At 39.2% G+C, this 8,553-nt stretch overlaps 1 protein-coding gene across 1 annotated transcript in view; it reads right to left on the bottom strand.

Annotated features, from left to right (window-relative positions):
- Positions 1-633: 633 nt before the first annotated feature.
- LOC139992540 (mitogen-activated protein kinase kinase kinase 7) overlaps positions 634-8,553 on the bottom strand; it is a 207,495-nt gene continuing 199,575 nt past the window's right edge. Inside the window, exon 10 of the transcript XR_012453398.1 lies at positions 634-645. The gene's annotated coding sequence lies outside the window, so the exon portion shown is untranslated. The remainder of the gene's footprint in view (positions 646-8,553) is intronic.

Genomic DNA, 8,553 nt, shown 5'->3' with positions numbered 1-8,553 from the left:
CACGTATACAATTTTTAAATTGTTAGTTAGTTCTAATGATATAATTTTTATGTAATTTATTTTTCCATGTTTGTTAACTAAGTAAAGTATGTACCCTGTTGTTCCATTTATTTTCTTTTGCTACTACGTCGTATATAATCGGTCTTATTCTCAATTTCTGTCGGTTCGTGGCTCGCGTTATTCGCATGTTCCATACGGTTTATTAATCGGTTTTACTTAACGGTACATATCTTATATTTTATATACGTATATACTTGTTAGCTTACTGATCGGTTTTACTCAATATATTTTCGTGTTTCTAATACAAATATGTTAGTCTATTATACTTAATCTTACTTAATAGTAATTTTGTATTCGAATGTGTCTATACTTTGTTAGTCTTTTATTAAAGTGTTTTGTTTTCGTTATACCGTATGTTCGTTTCGTATATTCGGGTCGCATGTTGTAGTCTTCGCTTCGCGGGACGTGACAATATATATATGTCGGAGATGAAAGGACAACGGGGCCCCCCGTTGGAATTACTTGAAAAACCTCAATACCCATTACACATCGTCTTTACAAGCAGTATATACCGAGCGTCACGGCGAACGTTACTTTGTGCTTCAAAATATATTCTAAGTTTAACAAAGAGTTAGCCCGTGGACCGTGGATTCGTTATATCGAACCTAAGGTCATTGTCATTAACGTCTAGTTACCGGGTCGCTGGTCACTTTACCATGGAAAATCATGTTGCATATTGCAGTATAAAGGAAGATCAATATTTCGTAAATCGTGGATAGTATACCGAATATTATAATTTACTACAAAATGTTAGTTCGCGAGTTAGGAATTTTGTAAAGAATCAATTCTAGAATTAATGATAAATACGAATTCTTGAATGGATGTTAATACTTTCGATATGGTTAATAACGTCGATTTCTATATTTTATGTGAATACCTATATATTGTTAGTTTATTTAAATTATTTTGCTTTTGTTATACCGTATGTGCGCTATTCGCATGCTGTAGCTCTTGCTTCATTCCGGGACGTGACATTAGGCGCTCTTTTCAACCCATTTTACTAGCCGAATGCAGTGCACGCCACTTTCAGCGTCGCAACAATCCCAATAGCTCGCCAAACGCGATTTTTCGACCATTTTGATGAAAACTGAGTGTAATTTCCTCCCCGTTGGAGATACTTCGACGTTTAAACGCTTCTCTTACTCCATTTTACAAAACGAATATAGTGCACGCCACTTTCAGTGCTGAAACTGTCCCAGTAGCTCACCAAACGCGATCTTTCTTTAATTTTAACGAAATATGTCTGTAATTTCCTTCCCGTTGGAGATATTTCGACGTTTAAACGCCCAAATTGCCCGATGTTAGACGCAGAACATAGTGCACGCTGAATGAAACGTCGAAACAAGCCCAACTGCCCGCAAAACGCGATATTTCGTCGATTTTGCCGAAAAATGACCGTAATTTCCTTCCCGTTGGAGATATTTCGACGTTTAAACGCCCAAATTGCTGCATTTTACGAGCTGAACATAGTGCATGCTGTATTAATCGCCGAAACAAGCCTAACATCTCGCAAAACGCGATCATTCGTCGATTTTGACGAAAAATGACCGTAATTTCTTTCGAATATAGCGTTTATTATCACAGATATAGCTGGTACAAGATCGACCAGTGACCCGGTAACTAGACGCTAATGACAATGACCTTAGGTTCGATATAACGAATCCACGGTCCACGGGCTAACTCTTTGTTAAACTTAGAATATATTTTGAAGCACAAAGTAACGTTCGCCGTGACGCTCGGTATATACTGCTTGTAAAGACGATGTGTAATGGGTATTGAGGTTTTTCAAGTAATTCCAACGGGGGGCCCCGTTGTCCTTTCATCTCCGACATATATATATTGTCACGTCCCGCGAAGCGAAGACTACAACATGCGACCCGAATATACGAAACGAACATACGGTATAACGAAAACAAAACACTTTAATAAAAGACTAACAAAGTATAGACACATTCGAATACAAAATTACTATTAAGTAAGATTAAGTATAATAGACTAACATATTTGTATTAGAAACACGAAAATATATTGAGTAAAACCGATCAGTAAGCTAACAAGTATATACGTATATAAAATATAAGATATGTACCGTTAAGTAAAACCGATTAATAAACCGTATGGAACATGCGAATAACGCGAGCCACGAACCGACAGAAATTGAGAATAAGACCGATTATATACGACGTAGTAGCAAAAGGAAATAAATGGAACAACAGGGTACATACTTTACTTAGTTAACAAACATGGAAAAATAAATTACATAAAAATTATATCATTAGAACTAACTAACAATTTAAAAATTGTATACGTGCTTCACTTAGTTAACAAACATGAGAAATATAAATACATGAAACTACATAGAAAATATTATCATTAAGACTAACTGACAACCTAATTATGTAAAAAATTCTATACATACTCTACTTAGTTAACAACATACAAATGTATGAGACTACACAAAAAATTATACACGTACTAACATGAAAATATAAATACACGAAAATTACATATTAGTAAAATATATGAAATTACATCATTAAGACTAACTAGCAATCTAAATAATATGAAGAATTATGTACGAAATTACATCATTAGGACTAATTAACAATCTGAATAACATGAAGAATTACATACGTGTGTTATGGAAATTACATTATGGACTATATATATATGAAATTCATATCACTAAATCGGACAATTAGTAATATAACGAATATAAAGACATACGTATATATACACATTATGGAACATATAAAATATATGAATTACACATTTACATTATTAAACGGGACCAGCTAGTGATCCAACCAGGAGGAAAACCTTCTCCTTTCGTTCTTGCTCACGGCCCTTCACACCCGCATCGCTTGCGCCTGCTTCCTCCTCTTGCGCATAGAAGAAAACTCAAGGAAATGGATGGAGGAAAATAAATAAACCAAGGAACGAGTAAGGAATAAACTTAGAATAAAAAATTACATGCCTTTACAATCGGAGTAGATGCCGAAGACAAAGACGCCTCCATGACCATAATTGAAGAAAACCGGAACGCATACCAAAACAATAGTTAATCCACTTCGCACCACTTTCCAGAAAACAATAATAAAAGCAGTCTCTCTACGATTTTGGCGAAAACTAACTGTAATTTCCTTCCCGTTGGAGATATTTCGACGTTTAAACGCTCCTTTCACTCGACTTTACTAGCCGAATGCAGTGCACGCTGCTTTCATCTTGGAAACAAGCCCTGCAGCTCGCAATATGCGATCATTCTTTGATTTTGACGAAAAATGTCTATAATTTCCCTCCCGTTGGAGGTATTTCGGCGTTTAAACGCTCCTTTCACTCAGTTTTACACGCCCAATGTAGTGCAAGCCGCATTCAGAGTCGAAACAAGTCAAGTACCTAGCAAAACGCGATCTTCCGAGGATTTTGACGAAAAATGTCTAGTTTCCTTCCCGTTGGAGGTATTTCGACCTTTAAGCGTTCTTTGCACACGATTTTACTACCTGAATGCAGTGCACTCCACAGTCAGCGTCGAAACAATCCCACTAGCACGCCAAACGAGATCTTTCTTCGATTTTGATGAAAAATGAATGTAATTTTCTTCCCGTTGGTGATATTTCGACGTTTAAACGCTCGTTTCTCTCAGTTTTACACACCGAATGTAGTGCACGCCGTTGTTAGCATCGAAACAAGCCCAGCAGCTCGGAAAACGCGATCATTCTTTGATGTTGACGAATACTGACTGTAATTTCGTTCCCGATGGGGATATTTGGACGTCTAAACGCCCTATTCACCCTATATCACACGCCGAATACAGTGCATGCCACTTTCATCTTGGAAACAAGCCCAGTAGCTCGCAAAACACGATCATTCGACGATTTTGTCGAAAACTGAATATAATTTCGTTCCCGTTGGAGATATTTCAACGTCGAAATAGTAATTATCGTTAGTCCGTCAAGCCAGTAATTATTGTTAGTCCGTCAGAGAGTCATTATTGTTAATCCGTCAAGCCAGTCATTATAGTTAATCCGTCAAGCCAGTAATTATTGTCAAGCGATTAGTTTTGTCAGTCCGCTAATAAATCAGTTAGAAAAGTTAGTCCGAAAAAGTTCCAACACGTGAGTTCGTAATCGAAATCACCCACAAGAGTATAACTCTAAGGGTGTTCATCCATTAATCGAAACATTGTCGATTCGTTGCCAATCAATTGCTAACAAGTTAGTCTTAATCGCAATCGAGTCAACTAAGAACCTATAAATAATAATTGCGCTGATTGTAAAGTTGAAACAAGTTTTAAAGTGCGACCTAACGACGAGTTGTACATCAAGGACCTATTGCCTTCGCACATATAACCAAGGTGAGAATTTCTATTTCCGTATACTTTGCTTCTCTGGTAATTTCGGAATTGTACGATATTGAGTACCGAAATAAAGTTGTTCCTTGACAATCAAATTGACGATAGAATCTGCCAAACATACATCTAACACGGAAGATATCGAAGACATTGAAACGATACCGACATTTCGCTGTATTACTCCCAAACGATTATTCGCTGTGTTAACTAGTGATCGACACAATTATAGACGTTGCGTTGATTACGGCGTTTTCAATCATTGAAAACGCTTACGGGTTTTCGTTCTTCTCTTCCCGCTGTTAGCAATCATTGCTCATCTTTAGGCGAGACTTACGAAACCCCACTAGTTATCCACAGAGAGGATCACTAAACCCGATCACTCCATTCTTAGATACCAAAAGCAAGAAAGAATCGTAGAGGTAGAGGTCACCTCAATAAAAAGCGAGCAGATCGATGATTAAAGAGACTATTATCTGCCGAAATTAAAGGAGAAGAAAAGAAACGAAAGGAGAAGTTAGGATTAACCAGCGAAAGCTCGGAGCCTAGTTTCTCCCCCTCGACCTCGCCGATACCCGAACATTCGAGTGCGATTCTTTTTATCTAGAACACCTATATTATACGACAGCAATTGTTAGATCCCTAGTGATGTTATAAATCGGTCAATTGAATAAATTTTGTTAATCGAAATCAACTTATTTATTTTGAAACACTTTAATCCTCTCCCGTGTTAGTACTCCTGCCCATAGCAGGTTAGCCGAGAAGTGGAATCGGTTTACCAGTAGCATTAGACTATAGTTAACTCTACATCAACAATCCTTAAACTGTTTCTGGTGGCAGCAACTACCGAACAATCGGAGCTTCGATTACAGATTCCAAACCTATCATTATCAAACACAACCAATAGCGACAAAACTCTCCCCCGCGTTTAAAACGTAACAACAATAATATAAATATTTTTTTGGTGGCAGCGGTGGGATACGCTCCACAGAGGATTAAAGCTCTTACGAATATCAACTAAAAAATAAGTAGGAAAATGTCGATCGCCCGGGATTCGCTAGGCGAAGATACGCTTTTGGCGTTGACGGAAAAATTGAAAGCGTGGGACGAAAATTTCCGTGTATTGACCGACATAAGCTCAAGACTAATTAAATTAGAAGAAGACGTGCGCGTAAGCAGACAAACGAACGAAACCGAAACACCCGTACCATCACCGATAACACTGCGAGAAACAAGATTGACCGATAATTACCAGCCGATTAAACTAAAGGACGCGATTGAATCAGTACCAGTGTTCGACGGATACCGACCGTGTGTGTTCCAATTCTTGAGATCATGCGAGCGAGCGTGAAGTATGATTCCTAGGCATCAAGAGCCTCAGTTGGTAAAACTATTAATGAATAAACTTCGCGGACACGCGTTTCTCACCGTAGAGGATAATGAGGTAGTGACCTTAAACGATTTCGGGAATAAATTAAAAGATATGTTCGGCCCGGGAAAAGCCGTTAACGAGTACAGGGGAGAGTTGGGAACGGTATTCCAACGACCAGGAGAAAATATATTAGATTACATAGACCGCGTCAGAAACCTCAGATTAGCTATAATTGATGGAGAAAGATGTCAGTACGGTTCCATATCGCAAGACGTTCAAGATACGATCGATTGGGACACGAGGGAGGCTTTCGTCAAGGGGCTCCCGAACGAAGTATATCTACGAGTAAGGTTATCGGGATACCAATCCTTAGAAGACGTGTATCGCCAAGCCGTAAAAGCAACGCGGGAACTAAAACAAGTAAACGACAGAATGCGATACCAACGTCCGACATCCTCAAGTAATAACAACCGAAACAACGTTCGTCCCCCTAATAATAATTACACCGAGAATAACCGAAACAACGCTCGTCCTTCTAATAACAATTATACCGGGAACAACCGAAACAACGTTAACCCTCCTAGTAATAACTACACCGGGAACAACCACGACGATCGAAGATGTGTACCGCCGTCGCAGAACCGTCCAAACACTCCGAGCCGACAACTTATAGTATGCAAGTATTGCAAAAAGCCCGGACATTTTGTAAGAGATTGTTACAAATTTAAAGCCAGAGTAGACGCTGGAATAATAGTACCCTACGCGTCGGGGCAATCGGGAAACCAACCAACTCCTTCGAGAACGGGGGGGCGAACCTCGAAGGAGCAACGCTACGAATCGCCCAAGAGTTCAGGCGGCAACGAAAAGGCAGAGACCTTCGCCAGCAAACGGAACGCGGACAACGACCCCCCCCCCCCCCCCGACACCGATACCTCAACCTACAAACAATACGCCAAAACCATCGCGCAATCATGCACAGGAACAATCAGGAAACAGGGAAAACCAGCAACGGAAAGGGAAGACAATCCACGAGAAAACAAACAAGAATCACCAAGAGTCGGACTCAGATTCGGACAACGACCTCTCCGGATTATTTCAATAAAGTCAAATAATTCTCTATGTACTCCAACCGCGCGAATAGTCTCCCCAGATTTAAAAACCAAGACGAGTTTATTACTGGACTCCGGATCAGAAATTAATATTATCAAGAAACCTGCCTTACCCGCTTCAGCAATCATCAACGAGCAAGAATCGATAGAAGTTCGAGGAATCACGGCAACGAGCCTGGTCACCCTAGGGCAGACAGTAATACAGGTTGCGGGCCATCCAGTTATTTTTCATGTAGTTGATGACTCATTGCTGATCGATTAAGACGGAATCCTAGGATCCGAATTTTTCGCAGGATGTAAAGCTCGTCTAGATTATGAGCGAAAGCACATCAAGTGGGGAAACATTTATATTCCCGTCGACACGAGAGTAAAGATTATCGTGCCAAAACGGAGTTCGGTACCATGTTTGATCAATATTGCGAATCCGGAAATAAACGAGAGATTTATTCCAAAAATCGAGCCAATTAAGGGGGTCTATTTTGGTAACGCAGTTGTGAAAAACTACAAGGGACGAGGTTACCTAAGGATAATAAATACCACATCAAGAGACTACGAATTTACCACTCCTATTATGGTAATCAAAGAATTCGAAAATACCACCTCGCTCCCTAGCATGACGTGCAACGTGATCTGGAAATCAAAGGAAAGCAGACTCGACAAAATAATCAAATTATTACGGCTCGAACACTTGAATAAAGAAGAGAGAAAAAACGTCGAGGAATTAATACAGAAGAATCAAGACAGATTTCATCTTCCAGGAGATACATTGGAAGCAACTGAAGTTTTGGAACATAGAATAATTACAACGGATAATATACCAATTAATACTAAACAGTATCAATATCCACCAGTACATCAAGAAGAGATAAATCGCCAAATTCAAGAATTACTGTATACTGACGTCGTGGAACCATCGATATCTCCATACAATTCTCCGTTATGGATTGTGCCGAAAAAACCAGATTCACAGGGAAATAAACGATGGAGATTGGTTATCGATTATAGAAAGCTTAACAATAAAACGATTGGCGATGCTTATCCCCTACCCAACATCACGGAAATACTAGATCAATTGGGAAGTGCAAAATATTTTTCCACGTTTGACTTGGCGTCAGGCTTTCACCAGATCCGAATGGCACGAGAGGATGCCCACAAGACCGCATTTTCAACACCATACGGACACTTTCAATTTAAAAGAATGTCCTTTGGATTAAAAAATGCTCCAACAACATTTCAACGTTTGATGAATTCAGTGCTATCAGGATTGCAAGGAATAGAGCTGTTTGTCTACCTGGACGATATTGTGATTTATTCCAAATCCCTCCGTGAACACGAGATTAAATTCAATCAACTCATGGACAAGTTAAGAAAAGCCAAATTGCGATTGCAACCCGATAAATGCGAATTTCTACGCCATGAAGTGAATTATTTGGGACATGTGATCAGTGAAAACGGAGTTAAGCCAGATCCAAAGAAAATCGAGGCAGTACTAAATTTTCCACGACCAAAGAAAGCAAGAAACATCAAGCAATTTCTAAGACTAGCGGGATATTACCGGAGATTCATACCCAATTTTTCTAAAGTTGCAAAACCACTAACACAATTGTTAAAGAAGGACATTCCCTTCAAGTGGCAGGAAACTCAAGAAAATGCATTCAACTCTC

Source organism: Bombus fervidus, chromosome 11, assembly GCF_041682495.2.
Source record: "Bombus fervidus isolate BK054 chromosome 11, iyBomFerv1, whole genome shotgun sequence".
NCBI classification, from domain to species: Eukaryota; Metazoa; Arthropoda; class Insecta; order Hymenoptera; family Apidae; genus Bombus; species Bombus fervidus.
The sequence above is the reverse complement of the archived record's forward strand: the minus strand, read 5'-3'. Positions and strand labels throughout refer to the sequence as shown.